This window comes from Oncorhynchus mykiss, chromosome 9, assembly GCF_057628025.1.
Source record: "Oncorhynchus mykiss isolate SJ-2025 chromosome 9, ASM5762802v1, whole genome shotgun sequence".
Classification (NCBI taxonomy): domain Eukaryota; kingdom Metazoa; phylum Chordata; class Actinopteri; order Salmoniformes; family Salmonidae; genus Oncorhynchus; species Oncorhynchus mykiss.
The window spans coordinates 16956107-16977013 of NC_143030.1; the positions used below are offsets into that span (position 1 = coordinate 16956107).

The window sequence follows — 20907 nt, forward strand, 5'->3', positions numbered from 1 at the left end:
TTGACAAACTCCTTATCTGAGAGAAAAATGGGGTTAAGACGCCATTGATAACACATAGGAGGTCGCTGGGGAAACTCTAGTTCAAGCACTAATGGTGAATGGTCAGAAATAACAATACTCTCGTAAGTACACTGCCGAAGGTTAGGCAGAAGTTTTTTGTCCAAAAATAAGTAATCAATCCAGGAGTATGTTTGATGAACATGAGAATAAAAGGAATACTGTCTATCTGTAGGATGTAGGAAACGCCAGGCCTCAAACATAGCATATTTCTGAAGAAAGGGTTGAATAAGTAGGGCACATTTTAGATGGGCCTGTAGTTGTTCGTGAGGACTTGTCAAGAACTGGGGAAATTTACAGTTGAACCCCCCCCCCCCCCCCCCTAAAATCAACTATTGAGAATTTAAATTGGGTATAGCAGACAAAAAGGAAGAAATTAAATTTGTGTCATCCCAATTGGGAGCATAAACACTAGCCAAGACAAGAGGGCTAGAAAACAGTTTACCGGTTACTATGTCCCTTGGGATCAGCAATAACCTCAGAAGCTACAAAGGGAGTAGCTTTATCAACCAAAATGGCAGCACCTGTGGAACACTTGACCAACCCAGTCCCTTCGCATCCTAAAATGCTCACCAGTCCTCAAGTGAGTCTCTTGTAGAAATGCAACATTTGCATTCAAACCCTTTAAGTGTGTCAACACCCTCTTACGCTTCACCGGGTTATTAACCCCTTTGATGTTCCACGAAATGTACTTGATCGCATTATTTCGTCCCCTCTGGGCATTCACGTTATACAACCCTGTCATTAGAGCATAGAATGGAAAAGCAATGAGCACCCAAAAACCCCAGAATAACTTGTCTCAGAGTAATAATGTACGGTGGTAGATGTTTGGAAAAAGTACAGAAAAAAAAACGAAAAAGACAGAATGACAACATTAGAACTGAACAATTCAACCCCCTCCCCCCATCTCAGACAGTACCTCCCCAAACGAGGTACAAGCCTAAATAGAACATGTTCTCTTCGCACAGTATGTCTGTGAGAGTGCGGTCTTAAACCTAAACCCACAGTCCCGCTCTTTAAAGTCGCGTTTTGTTTGTGGCTCAAACAGCAAAAAGAGAGAATAAAAAATTAAAATATATTAAAAGTGCAAACGAAATTACAAATGCACCACTTGTAGATAATATATTGTATATTATATTATTATATATTGTATATAATTATATTCCCAGTCTTATAACAGGCTTTGAGAGAGAAAATAAATAAAATGTATAAAGGCTCTCAGCCAAAAACCTAATTTGAAGTAAGGAAATCGTAGTAAGACAATCAAAAACAACAACAAAAAAAAAATAATAATTATAATAGTTGTCTAGTTGACGCTGAGACAGCTTACAACCAAGACCAAAAATGGATGGTCCCGAATTAGTCATTTGGCCTGTCCAAAAGCTGCGCGGTGCCTGGAAACAGTGGGGGAGTAGTCCTGGTAGAAGGAGAAGCTATGTCCTTGAAAGCTCAGAGTGGTATTGCGGGCTCGTCGGAGAATCTCCATCTTCTCATGGAAAAAGTGCACTCGAAGAATTATGTCACGGGGCCTCCTTTGGGCGCAGCGACCGGTGGGCACGATCAATCAGGGGCTTTTTATCTATGGCAAGAACATCCTTCAGTAGCCCAGAAATGAACTGCGTGGCGGCGCGAGGCATATCCGCTGACTCTGGGACTGATACAAGTCTCAGGTTATTGCGGTGAGAGAATCACTCTTAAGTCACACAGCTCCCCTTCACCTTTTTCAAATCCACAGCTAGACGTTTCACTTCAGCCTCCAGGGAGGTAGTTAAGTCAGAGTCATTGGTAGTGGAGGTCTCCAGTGCTGCAATCGTTGTAGTGTGCCACTCTGTTATTGTTTTGAGTGATGTGATTGCTGGCACCGTCTCGTTCCGCAGGATGGTTAGACCGGCTTCTAAAGTATCAGAAACTGCAAATTAATTACTTAAAAATCATACAATGTGATTTTCTGGATTTTTGTTTTAGATTCCGTCTCTCACAGTTGAAGTGTACCTATGATAAAAATTACAGACCTCTACATGCTTTGTAAGTAGGAAAACCTGCAAAATCGGCAGTGTATCAAATGCTTGTTCTCCCCACTGTATGTATGTGTATATACGCTGTGGGAATGTATATATGTATGTATATTATTTTACTGCTCTAGGGATGTAATTATTGTTTGGAGAACCTTATTTCAATCAAATCAAAATGTATTTGTTTTTTATTTGACTTTATGTATTGATTTTTATCTTTTAATCTTTCATTTTTTCACTCTTTATGTGATGTGCATTGCAGAGAACGCCGGAAGAAGCATTCTCATTTAATTACCATAGTCAATTATTGTAATGTTTGTTTATGTGTCAATTAATCCCATAAGGGATGAGTTGCCAATTGGGGATTTGACACAAAAATAAAATGTCATTAATTTCATTCATGCACAATCCATGTCTCAATTGTTTTATCTCAATCTCTTCATTCAAAGACTAAATCATGGACACTCTTACTGACAGTTGTGGCTTCTTTGCACAATGTATTGTTGTCTCTACCTTCTTGTCCTTTGTGCTGTTGTCTGTGACCAATAATATTTGTACCCTGTTTTGTGCTGGTACCATGTTGTGCTGCTGCCATGTTGCGTTGCTACCATGTGTTGTCATGTGTTGCTGCCATGTTGTTGTCATGTGTTGCTGCCATGCTATGTTGTTGTCTTAGGTCTCTCTTTATGTTGTGTTGTCTCTCTTGTCATGATGTGTGTTTTGTCCTATATTTTTATTTTTAATCCCAGCCCCCGTCCCCGCAGGGGGCCTTTTGCCTTTTGTTAGGCCATCATTGTAAATAAGAATGCGTTCTTAACTGACTTGCCTAGTTAAATAAAGGTTCAATAAAATAACAAAAATCTACTCCGTATCCTGACAGAGAAATAAATAAAAATCTAAACACAAGTCAAGGAAGTTTGATCTTCTTGTAATAAAAATTGACGTTCTTCTCGTATTCAACTGAAATCATGTTTTCAGGAGAGGGATTGTGAATTATTCAACTGAAATCATGTTTTCAGGAGAGGGATTTAGAATTATTCAACTGAAATCATGTTTTCAAGAGAGGGATTTAGAATTATTCAACAGTTTAACGGTTTGTGATTTGACACAAACACACGTCGTTAACAACTGAATGTCATCACCTGGCATGCAAACAGCAAAATTAGTTTTGATCTTAATATGGTTGTTGTCTTGATATCCAATCCAGTAAGGTATTTTATGCACTAAAAGAAATGAGGTATTCTTCTGAACATGCTTGTTACTAAACTACACTGAACAAAAATATAAACATAACATGTAAAGTGTTTGTCCCATGTTTCATGATCGCAGAAATGTTCCATACACACAAAAATGGTATTTCTCTCAAATTTGGTGCACACATTTGTTTAAATCCCTGTTGAGCATTTAGTGCCATTAGTGAGTATTTCTCCTTTGCTAATAAAATCCATCCACCTGACAGGTGTGGCATATCAAGAAGATGTTTTAACATGAACATTACACAGGTGCACCTTGCGCTGGGGATAATTAAAGGCCACTAAAATGTGCAGTTTCATCACACAACACAATGCCACAGTTTTGAGGGAGCGTGTAATTGGCATGCTGACTGCAGGAATGTCCACCAGAGCGGTTGCCAGAGAATGTAATGTTAATTCCATCATCTCTAGCACCAAACCAGTGTCTACATATGTGAAAACAACACATTTATATGATCAGTGGATAAAAAGATGAGAAGAAAGGTCATAAAAAATGTTTCTCTGTGATATCACAGGGTAGGATTAAAAGTTAAAAACAGTGGTTTTCAAAACCGGTCATGAGATTCTAGCCCAATGGAGGGTATTTTCTTGATCCCCACGTCACTGTGAATCTCATAGTGTTTGAACATCAATGCTTTTGAAATGCTTGGACTTTTGAACTAAGAACTGCGACAAAAAAAAAGTAGAAATGCACCGTTTTGCTGGAGATAATGGAAACGCGGTTGAAAAGTGGAGTTGTCCTTTAAAGAGGACTGCCTTTAAAAAGCAATGAATCCCTTTGAAAACAGCCTATGTGGCATCGATATGAGTCTGAAAAAGTTATTTGAGTTTCAGAAAATTGACTACAAAGTGTAAATAGAATAAGTTTGTATATAAAGTCAGTCTGGTCTAAAACAGAGTTTGGAACATCCACGCGTCACAACGGCTAAATGAAGGTTGGGTTTTGATTACTGCAGTGATCACTATCCAATAGTATTGACAGTGTGACAGACCTGCTCAGCAGCTCTGACTGTTTACATAAGACAACACGTCACACATGTTTTACTTTAGAAACACTGCACCAAACACCTTCATTAGATTTCAAATTGCACAACTAAAACATTCTTGAGTTAACTTAGATCCCTTCTGGGGATTTTGAGGAAGTGAAATAGGCCAATACCCAAATGCCGAATCGGTTAGGAAACACACCCCCGACACTGAAATCTCATTTTTCTAAAAAACATATGTGACAATCAAACACATAAAAACATATGTGACAATCTACATGATCAGAGCCTCTTTAAAGGACCAGTGCAGTCAAACACATGGTTTTCCTGTGTTTTCATTATATTTCCAATCTCCACCTGGAACTTTAGCCTGTTTTGGTGGGATGGAGTTTTGGCCTGATGGCATCACCAGGTGGTAAATTAGTTAGAACAATAAGAAATAGAGTTCCAAACCTCTCTGCCAATAACAGCTAGTTTTCAGTTTTCTCTTCCTCACACAGACCACTCCCAGACAGTCCTACCAAAATATTTGCTTGAGAAATTGCTCTTTGCGAAGCTATTTTTGACCATTTTATTTGAAAGCAATCACAGTAAGGTATAAATTATTACCCAGAAATGATTTGATATTTAGATAAAAAGAGCTGCGTTGGAACTTTAACTACGATAGTTAGAGAGTTAGCTAGTTAGTTCAATTAGGTATTAAATTACAGGTGATCACAAGTCCACAATGTACTACGGTTTGTTCCAATAGCACCACAGGTTCCACACCAGAATATATATATATATATAGAGAGAGAGAATACAGTAAATATATTATAGAGAGAGAGAGAAAGAGAGAGAGAGAGAGAAAATAAATACCAAAATATTTGCTTGAGAAATTGCTCTTTGCTAAGAAGCCATTTTTGTTTATTTTTGAACATTTTAATTTTAAACAATTACAGTAAGGTACTTCATTTTTACCCAAAAAGTATTTGACATTGAGATAAAAGCAGCTGCGTTGGAACTTTAGCTGAGATAGTTAGTTAAATTAGGTATTAAGTTACAAATGTTAAATTAGTCATCAAAGTGGTTTTTGTCTTTCCTCTGGATAATAATGTCTGACAACTCCCCCCCCCCCCGCCCCCCCCAGAGTCTACTGAATTACGAAAGCTCAAAGACAACATCAACCCATTCAATAAACTCTTTGGAGTTAAATATTTAAAAAAAATAGCAGATGACTAGCTGTTGATCTTGCTCGTTTCAGGGTCAATTCATAGGGGCAGCTGGTGGAGCTACTCTTCCTGGTTCCTTGAGGCCCCCACACCGGCCCTATGCAGCCGTTTCTATATAAATATGAAATAATAACAATTAACTAACTTACTGTAGTTTACAAAACACATTGAAGTCCCCCTTTATTAGCCAAACAATGGTCACAGGTGATCACAAGTCCACAATGTACTATGGTTTGTTCCAATAGCACAGAGAGAGAGTGAAAGAGAGAGAGAGAGAGAGAGAGAGAGAGAGAGAGAGAGAGAGAGAGAGAGAGAGAGAGAGAGGCGTATGTACACGCACACACCCAAATTTGAAACCAGACATTGATAACATTTGATATTTTGACATAGTGCTGCCACTCTGTGGTGTTATGTGGTACTGTAGTTTTGGGGAGAAGGAAGGAGAGGAGAGTGAAAGTGAAAGATAAAGTACAATTGCTGCAGAGAACAAACACCCAACTGAGTGGAAAACGTGGTTACAATTTGCAAATATTTTTATCATCACTTTCAACAACTAAGGTGAGAAAATGTTTACATTAAAGTAAGAACATTTTAAATTAAGTTTGGAAGATATTTAAATTATTATGGAATTTGTGAAATCTGGTTTTATATTTACACTTCCATTTAATTTAGCAGATGCTCCTATCCAGAGAGACAGTTATTACCTCCATTTTAAGATGACTTTTGGTGAAACAACCACATATCACAGACAAAGTAAGAACATGTCCCCCCATCAGGGTAACGGATTGTAACTATAACTGTAATCTGTTGCTTTACTAACAAAAATACTGCAATCAGATAACAGATACTTTTGAAATAAATTGATTATTATTATTTTTTCACAAACAGCAAATTTAGAAATAATGTTTGCGAAAAACTAATTTAAACACCTTTCTTTTTTCTCAGTTTTATTCAAAAGAGCAATGAAATGAGTCACAATTTTAAGTGTGTTCCGTCTGAGCGAGTCTGTTTGATGGATCGAGGGAAAATAGCAGGAAAAGGCTTTTGTCGGCTACAGTCCAAGCTTTGTCTTCCAATGGTTATTTGGCCATTTCCAAGTCCCATTCTTGAAGATCAAGGAGAATTAAAGGAATTGGAATAACATGAAATCTGACAGACTTTGGTTTTTAATGTAGAGATATAGCCTCATTTTATTACTATCTGTAGTAGAAAGCAATGGTTTAGAAGGAGCCTACATAACCAACCCAGAAAGTAAAATACAACATCCACTTATGGCCAGCTTTGTAAACTCTAAAATATATTTTTTTTCCTGCAATACATTCTGTTCAATTGGTAATATACATGTTTGTATTATTCTAATGCATCTTAAAGGGAAAGTAATCTAAAAGTACATTACTTATTTGAGGTAATCCAAAAGTTACATTACTGAAAACCATTTTGGACAGGTAACTAGTAACTGTAAAGGATTACATTTAGAAAGTAACCCAACCCTGCCTCCAATAAAGTAGTTATCAGCAAAGTCAGTGCTAGTAGGAAAAGACAAATGTCAGTGTTATTCTGTTAATTATTTTAGTATTCATATTAGTTCCCTTGAAGCTGTCCTCAGACAACCCTCAACCATCATCACCTCTGGATGTTCTACCACCACCAGACCTGCAGTAATTCAGCTGAGTGTTTTTACAGGAGTTCATCGTTGGTGCTGTTGTGGGGAAATGACATAGGGTATATCATTCAATAGTGTGTTTATGTGATACTTTAACTATTTGCAATCGAGTCAGTTTTAGCTATCTTTGTGAACAGTACTTATTTATGCATGTGTGTGTCTGTGATGGGTTAACACATTTGTAGTAGGCTAATGAGATGATTTATTGAAATGACCTTTGACCAGCAGTAAATATGTAACAAACTTCTTCTTCGCCTGATGATGAGTTGGAAGGATAAAACCAAAATGCAGCGTTGTAAGTGTCCATGATAATTTATTATATAAGAACACGAGAAAATACAAAACAACAACGTGCAGGAAAGAAATGACAATCAAAATAGTTTTGTATGGTGAAAACACAGACACAGAAAACAACTAACCACAAACACCAGGTGGGAACAGGCTACCTACAGTGCCTTGCGAAAGTATTCGGCCCCCTTGAACTTTGCGACCTTTTGCCACATTTCAGGCTTCAAACATAAAGATATAAAACTGTATTTTTTTGTGAAGAATCAACAACAAGTGGGACACAATCATGAAGTAGAACGACATTTATTGGATATTTCAAACTTTTTTTAACAAATCAAAAACGGAAAAATTGGGCGTGCAAAATTATTCAGCCCCCTTAAGTTAATACTTTGTAGCGCCACCTTTTGCTGCGATTACAGCTGTAAGTCGCTTGGGGTATGTCTCTATCAGTTTTGCACAGAGAGACACAGAGAGACTGAAATGTTTTCCCATTCCTCCTTGCAAAACAGCTCGAGCTCAGTGAGGTTGGATGGAGAGCATTTGTGAACAGCAGTTTTCAGTTCTTTCCACAGATTCTCGATTGGATTCAGGTCTGGACTTTGACTTAGCCATTTTAACACCTGGATATGTTTATTTTTGAACCATTCCATTGTAGATTTTGCTTTATGTTTTGGAACATTGTCTTGTTGGAAGACAAATCTCCGTCCCAGTCTCAGGTCTTTTGCAGACTCCATCAGGTTTTCTTCCAGAATGGTCCTGTATTTGGCTCCATCCATCTTCCCATCAATTTGAACCATCTTCCCTGTCCCTGCTTAAGAAGATCAGGCCCAAACCATGATGCTGCCACCACCATGTTTGACAATGGGGATGGTGTGTTCAGCTGTGTTGCTTTTACGCCAAACATAACGTTTTGCATTGTTGCCAAAAAGTTCAATTTTGGTTTCATCTGACCAGAGCACCTTCTTCCACATGTTTGGTGTGTCTCCCAGGTGGCTTGTGGCAAACTTTAAACAACACTTTTTATGGATATCTTTAAGAAATGGCTTTCTTCTTGCCACTCTTCCATAAAGGCCAGATTTGTGCAATATACGACTGATTGTTGTCCTATGGACAGAGTCTCCCACCTCAGCTGTAGATCTCTGCAGTTCATCCAGAGTGATCATGGGCCTCTTGGCTGCATCTCTGATCAGTCTTCTCCTTGTATGAGCTGAAAGTCTAGAGGGACGGCCAGGTCTTGGTAGATTTGCAGTGGTCTGATACTCCTTCCATTTCAATATTATCGCTTGCACAGTGCTCCTTGGGATGTTTAAAGCTTGGGAAATCTTTTTGTATCCAAATCCGGCTTTAAACTTCTTCACAACAGTATCTCGGACCTGCCTGGTGTGTTCCTTGTTCTTCATGATGCTCTCTGCGCTTTTAACGGACCTCTGAGACTATCACAGTACAGGTGCATTTATACGGAGACTTGATTACACACAGGTGGATTGTATTTATCATCATTAGTCATTTAGGTCAACATTGGATCATTCAGAGATCCTCACTGAACTTCTGGAGAGAGTTTGCTGCACTGAAAGTAAAGGGGCTGAATAATTTTGCACGCCCAATTTTTCAGTTTTTGATTTGTTAAAAGTTTGAAATATCCAATAAATGTCGTTCCACTTCATGATTGTGTCCCACTTGTTGATTCTTCACAAACAATACAGTTTTATATCTTTATGTTTGAAGCCTGAAATGTGGCAAAAGGTCGCAAAGTTCAAGGGGGCCGAATACTTTCGCAAGGCACTGTAAGTATGGTTCTCAATCAGAGACATCGATTGACAGCTGCCTCTTATTGGGAACCATACTAGGCCAAACACATAGAACTATAACTCACTGAACAAACGTAGAATGCCCACCCCAACTCACGCCCTGACCAAACTATAATAGAGACATAAAAAAGGAACTAAGGTCAGGACGTGACAAAATATAGCTGCAGTTGGTGAGTTCAATATAAACAAACATGGAGTGACGGCGGACTTCTTCTGACGGCGGACGGAACACTGGAGCCTCACGTGGGCATCGTTCCAGAACTCTTCTGCGCACTTCAATATTTTGAGAGGTAGTGTTCTGTAAAGTAGACACAGGGAGTTAGGAAACAAGTGCAGTGTGACTTTAAGGATAACTAATACAAAACAAGAGAAGCTTCTAACAAAGAAACAAACAATACTACCTGATGCCTGACAGAACAACGTGCTAGATACAGTGGCTTGCAAAAGTATTCACCCCCCTTGGCATTTGTCTTTTTCTATTTAAAATTCAACATTTTGTTTCTGGGGGGGTGGGGTTGTATCATTTGAGTGACACAACATGTCTATCACTACGAAGATGTAAAATCTTTTTCATTGTGAAACAAGAAATAAGACTAAAAACAGAGCTATTCACCCCCCCAAAGTCAATACTTTTTAGAGTCACCTTTTGCAGAAATTACAGCTGCAAGTCTCTTGGGTTATGTCTCTATAAGCTTGGCACATCTAGCCCCTGGGATTTTTGCCCATTCTTCAAAGCAAAACTGCTCCAGCTCCTTCTCATTGAATGGGTTCCGCTGGTGTACAGCAATCTTTAAGTCATACCACAGATTCTCAACTGGATTGAGGTCTGGGCTTTGACTAGGCCATTCCAAGACATTTAAATGTTTCCCCTTAAACCACTTGAGTGTTGCTTTAGCAGTACGCTTAGGGTCATTGTCCTGCTGGAAGGTGATTCTTTGTCCCAGTCTCAAATCTCTGGAAGACTGAAACAGGTTTCCCTCAAGAATTTCCCTGTATTTAGCATCATCCATCATTCCTTCAATTCTGAATAGTTTCCCAGTCTCTGCTGATGAAAAGCATCCCCACAGCATGATGCTGCCACCAACATAAATCCCTGTGGGGATGTTGTTCCCGGGGTGATGAGAGGTGTTGCGTTTGCGCCAGACATAGCGTTTTCCTTGATGGCCAAAAAGCTCAATTTTAGTTTGACCAGCGTACCTTCTTCCATATGTTTGGGGCGTCTCCCACATGCCTTTTTGAGAACACCATATGTGTTTGCAAATTTTTTTCTAAGCAATGGCTTTTTTCTGGCCACTCTTCCGTAAAGCCCAGCTCTGTGGAGTATATGACTTAAAGTGGTCCTATGGACAGATACTCTAATCTCCTCTGTATAGCTTTGCAGCTTCTTCAGGGTTCTATTTGATCTCTTTGTTGCCTCTCTGATTAATGCCCTCCTTGCCTGGTCCATGAGTTTGTGGGCAGCCCACCCTTGGCAGGTTTGTTGTAGTATCATATTCTTTCCATTTTTGAATAATGGATTTAATGGTGCTCCGTGGGATGTTCAAAGTTTCAGATATTTTTTTAGAACTCATCCCTGATCTGTACTTCTCCACAACTTTGTCCTTGACCTGTTTGGAGAGCTCCTTGGTCTTTCTGGTGCCGATTGCTTGGTGGTACCCCTTTCTTAGTGGTGTTGCAGACTCTCTGGTCTTTCAGAACAGGTGTATATATCCTGAAATCATGTGACAGATCATGTGACACTTAGATTGCACACAGGTGAACTTTATTTATCTAATTATGTGACTTCTGAAGGTAATTCATTGCACCAGTTCTTATTTAGGGGCTTCATAGCAAAGGGAGTGAATACATATGCACACACCACTTTTCTATTTTAAATTTTTTAAATTTCACTTCACCAATTTGGACAGTTTTGTGTATGTCCATTGCATGAAATCGAAATAAAAATGACAGGTTGTAATGCAACAAAATAGAAAAAAAGCCAAGGGGGATGAATAGTTTTACCAGGCACTGTAAATGGTAAGTAATCAAGGTAGTAATGAAGGAGGTCCTGGGCTGGCGTGGATACACGTGGTTTGCTGTTGTGAGGCTGGTTGGACGTACTGCCAAATTCTCTAAAACAACGTTGGAGGCAGCTTATGGTAGAGAAATTAACATTTAATTATCTGGCAACAGCTCTGGTGGACATTCCTGCAGTCAGAATTCAAATTGCATGCTCCCTCACAACTTGAGACATCTGTGGCATTGTGTTGTGTGACAAAACTGCACATTTTAGTGTGGCTTTTTACTATCACCAGCGCAAGGTGCATCTGTGTAATGATCATGCTGTTTAATCTGTTTCTTGATATGCCACACCTGTCAGGTGGATGGATTATCTTGGCAAAGAAGAAATGCTCACCAACAGGGATGTAACAATGTGCACAACATTGAAACATGGGACCAACACTTTACATGTTGCGTTTATATTTTGTTCAGTATAAATATGCAGCACATATAGGCCTTCAAATACACTATAAATAGCTGCACTTTGAAAACACTTAGTTCCACTAACATCTTCCTGTCTAATGATTCATCCTTGTGTTCTGTTTCTACAGCCTCTCCCTCTCCAGCACACAACTAAGATCTGCAGCTTCTAGTGAACCGTCTAAGAGGAAGACAATTAACAAAGTCAGATATGGCAACTGCTGGAAACAGACGTAGCAAGGAAATTGGCCGTGATAGTGAGTAATGTTTATTAACTTTGTGAAACGGTTTCACCCAGAGCAACCTACATAAAAAAAATTTAACTTACTATAGAATTCTATAGTATTTTGTAGCAAACTGTAGTAAACTATACTACACTCTGTACTATCCTGCTATCATGTAGTGCTTACTATATATATTTTTTGTATACTGTAGAATACTATACTACACATGGTATTCATATGCTAATACAACATTTGCATATGTCCATTCCCCTCCCCATATCCCAAATTGGGATACCGGTTACAGAAAAGAGCAGTGGTGTAGATCCTATCTGATCATACCCTTGTCCTTCCTACATACAGGTTATAGAAAAGAGCAGGGGTGTAGATCCTATCTGATCATACCCCAGTCCTTCCTACATACAGGTTATAGAAAAGAGCAGTGGTGTAGATCCTATCTAATCATACCCCAGTCCTTCCTACATACAGGTTATAGAAAAGAGCAGTGGAGTAGATCCTATCTGATCATACCCCAGTCCTTCCTACATACAGGTTATAGAAAAGAGCAGGGGTGTAGATCCTATCTGATCATACCCCAGTCCTTCCTACATACAGGTTATTGACAATCTGCTCTTTTAGTATTAGTCCAGTATGTTTCCTCAAGGAGAATCCCCCAAATATCAATTATAATTAAAAAAAGATGATGGAACAGAAGATAATAAAACAAAAACACTACTATACTTCAGTCATATCGGTAAAAAAACACTGCATTAAATACTACAGAATACTACAGTAACGTCTGAAAAAACACTACAGTTAATACTACAGTATTCTACAGTTATATCTGCAAAAAAACACTACAGTGAATACTACAGTATTCTACAGTTATATCTGCAAAAAACACTACAGTATGTAAGTATAGTAGTACTACTATATTTTTTCATGTGGGAAGGCTTCAATTTGATCACGGGTTGTCGACACTGCAGATTTTAAAGGCTATGAGAGGTTAGCATGCCTTTGTTCCTTTCTCACACATCATTATTCACAACCAAAACAAACTGAAGATGCTTCCAGCAAGTTTGTAGGGTCACAAGCTTGATGTAGTCATTGCATGCTAGGAATATGGGACTAACATACAAAACTTTTGACTACTTTAATTAATACACTACAGTGTGTACAAAACATTAAGAACACCTTACTAATATTGAGTTATTGAGTAATTAAATTACTCGGGCATGGACTCTACAAGGTGTCGAAAGTGTTCCACAGGGATGCTGGCCCATGTTGAATCCAATGCTTCCCACAGTTGTTTCAAGTGCAGGGGTGGCAGGTAGCCTAATGGTTAGAGCGTTGGACTAGTAACCGGAAGGTTGCAAGATCGAATCCCTGCCGTTCTGCACCTGAACAAGGCAGTTAACCCACTGTTCCTTCATTGTCAATAAGATTTTGTTCTTAACTGACTTGCCTAGTTAAATAAAAGTAAAAACAAGTTGGCTGGATGTCCTTTGGGTGATGGACAATTCTTTATTCACATGGGAAACTGTTGAATATGAAAAACACCAGCGTGCAGTTATTGACACAAACTGATGTGCCTGTTCAAAGGCACTTAAATAATTTGTCTTCCCCATTCACCATCTGAATGGCACGCGTACACAATCCATGTCTCTATTGTCTTAAAAAATATTCTTTAACCCGTCTCCACCCCTTGATCTACACTGATTGAAGTGGATTTAAGAAGTGACAAGGGATAATAAGGGATCATATCTTTCACCTGGTCAATCTATGGCTTGAAAAAAGCAGGTGATCATAATGTTTTGTACAATCAGAGTATTAGTGAATTTTACCAAATACTTATGACACCTTCAATGCATTAATTTCTAATCGTTAAAAAATATATGTATGAAAATACCCTCAAATAAATGTGACATTCTGTACTGTCACCTCATATAGAACATTTGATCTCAAATATAGAGCCAAATTAACGAACATTGTAGCTTCACTGTCCAAATAAATATGATGGGGAGTGTATGTGAATGTATAACTGAAACTTGGTTAAATTAAGATGTTTTTGAACATTAACTGAGATCAGAAGTAACTGGTAAATGAGGTATTCAATCAGAAACGTGAAATGGTGGGTGGGTTGTGGGTTTGTGTTTATCCTCTGGATAACATTGTCTGACTATTATATTTCTTCCAGTGTCAAAGGAACTAGGAAACCTCAAGCATGACATCAAGTCATTCAAGGAACGCTTTGAAGGAAAGAGACCATCTTTACAAGAAAGAGCTAATTACTTTAAACAGAAAGCTGCTGATATCAAGAGAATGCAGGACAATGCTGCCACAGGCAGGAATGTTGGGGCTGGAATGGTGGTATATGAGATAGCTGTCAGCACAATGGGAATAGGGCTATCTTTGTTTACTGGGGGCCTCTCCCTGCTCGTTGCAGGGGCAGTCGTGGGTGCAGTTAGTGGAGCTGCTATCACTGCTTCTAATGTCGTCAAGATGATATTAGAGAACAAAGGCCAAGAGAAAATTAAGAACAATGCAGAAGAATTCAATAAAAGTATTCAACCAATTGTTGAATGCCTGGAAAAAATCCAAACAAATATTCAAACATTAGAGGAACTGTCCTCCTCCACATCCACGGTAACTACAGGTCTGAGTACAGCAGCTGAGGTAACCAGACTGCTGAAGAAAGTGGCTGAACTGAGCAAACACATTAGGCTTGGTGCAGTACGATTGGAAGGGGTGTTACTTGCCCTCATCCGTCTTCTTGAAATGATCATGGCCATCATCCAGGTCCGTAGGGACGAGGCTCTTGAAAAGGAGTTCTTTGATAAGATCATAAAATCAGCTGAACTGTGTCAGAAGACTATAAATGACTTTGAAACATTGACAGAAGAATTCAACAAGGTGTCAGATTTCTTACAACATTTCTGAAAACAGTCAGGTGGTACACTGTGCCCTGATAGATCTGAGACTGAAGAAAACTGCTCTGTTTTATCAATGCTGTGATGCATAACAAGTCTGGATGTGATGCACGGGTGGTCAAACCTCTACTTTAACTTGGACATATAATGGTAGAAATAGAAGAGAATTGGGAACTAAGTTAGTTTGTCTATGACCACTCAGTGCTCCATCATTTGTCAACGCAATGTCATTTATGTTTTTATTTTTTAGGTAAGAAGACTTTCTTGTTTTTTCTCTTTTGTGAAATGTACATGTCACATTTCAAGTGAACTATTCATTTGACAATGTTGTTAAATTATATTCAGTATATGCAAAAAACATTGTGAATGGAGTAAGGGAGGGAGAGAGGGAGAGAGAGACAGGGAGGGAGTACAGGATAGAGGGAGGGAGTAAGGAGGAGAGAGGGAAAGAAAGGGAGGGAGAGAGGTAGACGGGGAGGGAGGGAGATGAGGGAGTAAGCGGGGAGAGGGAGGGAGAGAGTGTGAGAGAGCGAGAGATGGAGGGAGAGATGATAGGGAGAGGGAGGGAGAGAGATGTAAGGTTAGAGAGAGAGGGATAGAGAGAGATATGGAGGGAGAGAGAGGGGGAGGGAGAGAGAGATAGAGAGAGATATGGAGGGAGAGAGAGGGGGAGGGAGGGATGGGAGAGAGGGAGATTGAGGGTTGGATAAAAACAGAGAGGGAGTACGGGCTATAGAGAAGTAGATGGAGAGACGGAGACAGGGAGGGAGTAAGGAGGAGATGGAGAGAGAGATGGGAGGGAAAGAAAGGGAGGGAGAGGGGAAGACAAGGACAGAATAAGAGGGGAGAGACTGGGAGGGAGAGAGTGTGAGGGATAGAGAGAGATGGAGGGAGAGTGTGATAGAGAGAGGGAGGGATAGGGTGAGAGGGAGAGGGAGAGGGAGAGAGAGGGGATGGGGAGAGGGAGAGAGGGAGGTAGATAGATAGGGAGGGAGAGAGATGGAGAGAAGGAGAAAGAGGCAGGGAGGGAGAGAGGGAGAAAGAGACAGGGAGGGAGAGAGGGAGAGAGAGAGTAAGGGAGGGAGAGAGGGAGAAAGAGACAGGGAGGGAGTACGGAAGAAAGGGAGTGAGTATGGAAGGGAGAGAGAGGGAGGGAGAGTGGGAGAGGAAGTAAGGAGGAGGGAGAGAGAGGGAGGGAGAGAAGGAGACAAGGAGGGAGTAAGGGGGAAAGAGAGTGTGAGGGAGAGCGATGGAGGGAGAGGGGGATAGAGAGAGGGAGGGACAGAGATACGGAGGGAGGGAGGAAGGGAGAGAGAGGGAGGGAGGGAGGGAGGGAGGGCGAGAGTGAGGGAGAGGGGGAGGGGGAGGGAGGAAGACCAGATGGAGAGGGATAGATAGATCGGGATAGAGAGAGAGATGGCTAGAGAGTAAGAAGGGAGGGAGGGGGAGAGAGGGAGGGATAGAGAGAGATATGGAGAGAGAGGGAGAGAGAGGGAGAGGGAGGGATGGGAGATAGGGAGGGATGGATAGAATGAGATGGAGAGAGAGAGGGAGAGGGCGGGAGAGAGAGATGGAGCGAGAGGGATAGGGTGAGAGGGAGAGGAAGTAAGGAGGAGGGAGAGAGAGGGAGGGAGAGAAGGAGACAAGGAGGGAGTAAGGGGGGAAAGAGAGTGTGAGGGAGAGCGATGGAGGGAGAGAGGGATGGGAGAGGGAGGGATGGGAGAGAGGGAGATTGAGGGTTGGATAAAAACAGAGAGGGAGTACGGGCTATAGAGAAGTAGATGGGGAGGGAGAGAGGAAGAGGGAGAGACGGAGACAGGGAGGGAGTAAGGAGGAGAGGGAGAGAGAGATGGGAGGGAAAGAAAGGGAGGGAGAGGGGAAGACAAGGACAGAATAAGAGGGGAGAGACTGGGAGGGAAGAGTGTGAGGGATAGAGAGAGATGGAGGGAGAGTGTGATAGAGAGAGGGAGGGATAGGGTGAGAGGGAGAGGGAGAGAGAGGGGATGGGGAGAGGGAGAGAGGGTGGTAGATAGATAGGGAGGGAGAGAGATGGAGAGAAGGAGAAAGAGACAGGGAGGGAGAGAGGGAGAAAGAGACAGGGAGGGAGTACGGAAGAAAGGGAGTGAGTATGGAAGGGAGAGAGAGGGAGGGAGAGTGGGAGAGGAAGTAAGGAGGAGGGAGAGAGAGGGAGGGAGAGAAGGAGACAAGGAGGGAGTAAGGGGGGAAAGAGAGTGTGAGGGAGAGCGATGGAGGGAGAGAGGGATAGAGAGAGGGAGGGACAGAGAGAGGGAGAGAGGGAGGGATAGAGATACGGAGGGAGGGAGGAAGGGAGAGAGAGGGAGGGAGGGAGGGAGGGAGGGAGGGAGGGAGAGAGTGAGGGAGAGGGGGAGGGCGAGGGGGAGGGAGGAAGACCAGATGGAGAGGGATAGATAGATCGGGATAGAGAGAGAGATGGCTAGAGAGTAAGAAGGGAGGGAGGGGAGAGAGGGAGGGATAGAGAGAGATATGGAGAGAGAGGGAGGGATGAGAGAGAGGGAGAGGGAGGGATGGGAGATAGGGAGGGATGGATAGAATGAGATGGAGAGAGAGAGGGAGAGGGCGGGAGAGAGAGATGGAGCGAGAGGGATAGGGTGAGAGGGAGAGGAAGTAAGGAGGAGGGAGAGAGAGGGAGGGAGAGAAGGAGACAAGGAGGGAGTAAGGGGGGAAAGAGAGTGTGAGGGAGAGCGATGGAGGGAGAGAGGGATAGAGAGAGGGAGGGACAGAGAGAGGGAGAGAGGGAGGGATAGAGATACGGAGGGAGGGAGGAAGGGAGAGGGAGGGAGGGAGGAAGGGAGAGAGAGAGAGAGGGAGGGAGGGAGGGAGGGAGGGAGGGAGGGCGAGGGGGAGGGAGGAAGACAGATGGAGAGGGATAGATAGATTGGGATAGAGAGAGCGATGGCTAGAGAGTAAGAAGGGAGGAAGTGGGAGAGAGGGAGGGATAGAGAGAGATATGGAGAGAGAGGGAGGGATGAGAGAGAGGGAGAGGGAGGGATGGGAGATAGGGAGGGATAGATAGAATGAGATGGAGAGAGAGAGGGAGAGGGCGGGAGAGAGATGGAGCGAGAGGGATAGGGTGAAAGGGAGAGAGAGAGGGAGGTAGAGGGATAGATAGGGAGAGAGAGACGGAGAGATGGAGAGAGAGAGAGGGAGGGGGAGAGATGGAGGGAAAGAGATACAGGGGAGGGAGAGAGAGGGGGAGGGATTGGAGAGAAGGAGATGAGGGAGAGAAGGAGAAAGAAACAGGGAGGGAGTACGGAAGAAAGGGAGGGAGTAAGGAGGAGAGAGGGAGACGGGAGGGAGTAAGGGAGAGAGGGAGGGAGTAAGGAGGAGAGAGAGGGAGCGATAGAGAGAGATATGGAGGGAGAGAGATATAGGGGAGAGAAGGAGGGAGATGGAGAGGGAGGGAGAAACAGAAAGTGAGGGAGTACTGAAAAAAGTTACTGAGTAAGGAGGAGAGAGGGAGGGAGAGAGAGATGGAGGGAGAGAGAGAGGGAGAGGGAGGGATGGGAGATAGGGAGGGATGGATAGAATGAGATGGAGAGAGAGAGGGAGAGGGCGGGAGAGAGAGATGGAGCGAGAGGGATAGGGTGAGAGGGAGAGGAAGTAAGGAGGAGGGAGAGAGAGGGAGAAGGAGACAAGGAGGGAGTAAGGGGGGAAAGAGAGTGTGAGGGAGAGCGATGGAGGGAGAGAGGGATAGAGAGAGGGAGGGACAGAGAGAGGGAGAGAGGGAGGGATAGAGATACGGAGGGAGGGAGGAAGGGAGAGGGAGGGAGGGAGGAAGGGAGAGAGAGAGAGAGGGAGGGAGGGAGGGAGGGCGAGGGGGAGGGAGGAAGACAGATGGAGAGGGATAGATAGATTGGGATAGAGAGAGAGATGGCTAGAGAGTAAGAAGGGAGGAAGTGGGAGAGAGGGAGGGATAGAGAGAGATATGGAGAGAGAGGGAGGGATGAGAGAGAGGGAGAGGGAGGGATGGGAGATAGGGAGGGATAGATAGAATGAGATGGAGAGAGAGAGGGAGAGGGCGGGAGAGAGATGGAGCGAGAGGGATAGGGTGAAAGGGAGAGAGAGAGGGAGGTAGAGGGATAGATAGGGAGAGAGAGACGGAGAGATGGAGAGAGAGAGAGGGAGGGGGAGAGATGGAGGGAAAGAGATACAGGGGAGGGAGAGAGAGGGGGAGGGATTGGAGAGAAGGAGATGAGGGAGAGAAGGAGAAAGAAACAGGGAGGGAGTACGGAAGAAAGGGAGGGAGTAAGGAGGAGAGAGGGAGACGGGAGGGAGTAAGGGAGAGAGGGAGGGAGTAAGGAGGAGAGAGAGGGAGCGATAGAGAGAGATATGGAGGGAGAGAGATATAGGGGAGAGAAGGAGGGAGATGGAGAGGGAGGGAGAAACAGAAAGTGAGGGAGTACTGAAAAAAGTGACTGAGTAAGGAGGAGAGAGGGAGGGAGAGAGAGATGGAGGGAGAGAGAGAGGGAGGGGAGAGAGGGGAGAGAGAAGGAGGGAGGGGAGAGAGCGTTGGAGAGAGGGAAGTAGATAGAGAGAGAGAGAGGGAGGGTGTTGCAGGAATTAAATTCCTGTATGTTTTTATACCCAATGAAAATTAAACACTGACAATTCCTAAGAATTTGTATGACTCTTATTTGCATAAAATGGACAGAGACCAGTCTCAAAATCAATCAGCAGCGTTTATTCTCGAGAGTACTGAACATGATACAGTTTACCACAGGTTATAAACTGAAAATGATGTCATTAGTTTTCGTACTATCCCGTCTCATCTCCACTCCAGTACAATGGCTGTATGGTTCTCAAGCCTTCCCACATCGTCTCTCCCTACTAAGATAATTTACGACCGAGCCAAGGTCTGCCTGTGTAGATAAGCATTCTAGCCAGTCTGACTATAAGTTCATTCATTTCTACTAAGGAACAGACAGTCATTGTTCTACTTCTTGATTATATTTACACACATTATATTCAGTACTAGGGTTAAAAGAAAATTCATACATCTATACAGTAACATAATAGTATTCTGATTAGTCAGTCCTGATTGAAATGTATACATAATTAGCTAAACTAACATATCCACCCTATGATTAAATATTATACATCCAATCACACATCTAGTTATATTGAAAAGCATACTTCTATTTTTATTAGAAATATCCCTTGTTATCAAAACATCACCTAAACATAACCCACTACTTGCATTCACACTGACTGTTTTTAGGCCAACATCAGAATCATAACTCTTCTCTTCAGAATTTTCGTTACAATCTTCATTGAAACAAGATACACCCTAACATCTCTAAATATCAAAATGCTCTAAACAAAAACACAAGTTCCTCGCATATGAAGAACCCGAATTCATTCATCTATTTAGTTTTGAGGCATGTATTCATCATTCCACTGATCAGATCTTGGAATCAGTCCGTATCGCACCATCAGTTTTCTCATAGATTTCTCCAGAGTCCTGGAAATGAGATCTCATACACAGGGAATTAGACAATCGCAACAAAACTAAACCAGTTCACACAAAACTTAAAAAGTTACACAGGTGAAGGTAGCCCATAATACAGTGATCATAACATTTTTCCATTTTCCAAACATACTATCAAACCAATTAGTCAAAAAAATATCCACCCCAGAGTTTTCTGCCAAACCGTGAGCCAGGGTGGTCAAACCAGCTGAGGCTTCGGTCACTGATTCGTCCAGAGCTGTGCCATCGAGGAACAAACCATCTACACCCACTCTCACCCTTTCCAGCCAACAAACATATCCAAGATGAATTCTACCCTGCCAAGTCATTCATTACATCTCCGGTATAATTGACGAAGCGCTGTAGATTATCCTAAATATAATTGATCCAGTTCACATTCTTATTTGAGTGTCGACCACTAGAATATACTTTACTCTAATCCTGCTACGATCTGATTTCTTGCTATGAACTCGTCTGGTATCCCCCGCAGAACCCCAGTGTTATCAATA

General features: G+C 42.2%; 1 protein-coding gene and 1 long non-coding RNA gene across 7 annotated transcripts in view; one reads left to right on the top strand and one right to left on the bottom strand.

The window, feature by feature from the left end:
* The window catches only part of LOC110532929 (fucolectin-like), a 235673-nt gene that overhangs the window by 74788 nt on the left and 139978 nt on the right, over window positions 1-20907 (bottom strand). The gene's annotated exons all lie outside the window — the stretch shown is intronic.
* LOC118966143 (uncharacterized) lies at window positions 5946-14509 on the top strand. 6 transcript variants are annotated; one of them, XR_016483119.1, is made up of 5 exons: window positions 5956-6077; window positions 6192-6272; window positions 7105-7241; window positions 11870-11995; window positions 14157-14509. It is a non-coding gene; the product is annotated as an uncharacterized LOC118966143 (long non-coding RNA). The 6 variants fall into 6 exon arrangements; XR_016483122.1 differs by having other exon boundaries at window positions 5959-6077; window positions 6195-6272; XR_016483120.1 differs by having other exon boundaries at window positions 5959-6077; window positions 6195-6272; window positions 7105-7185.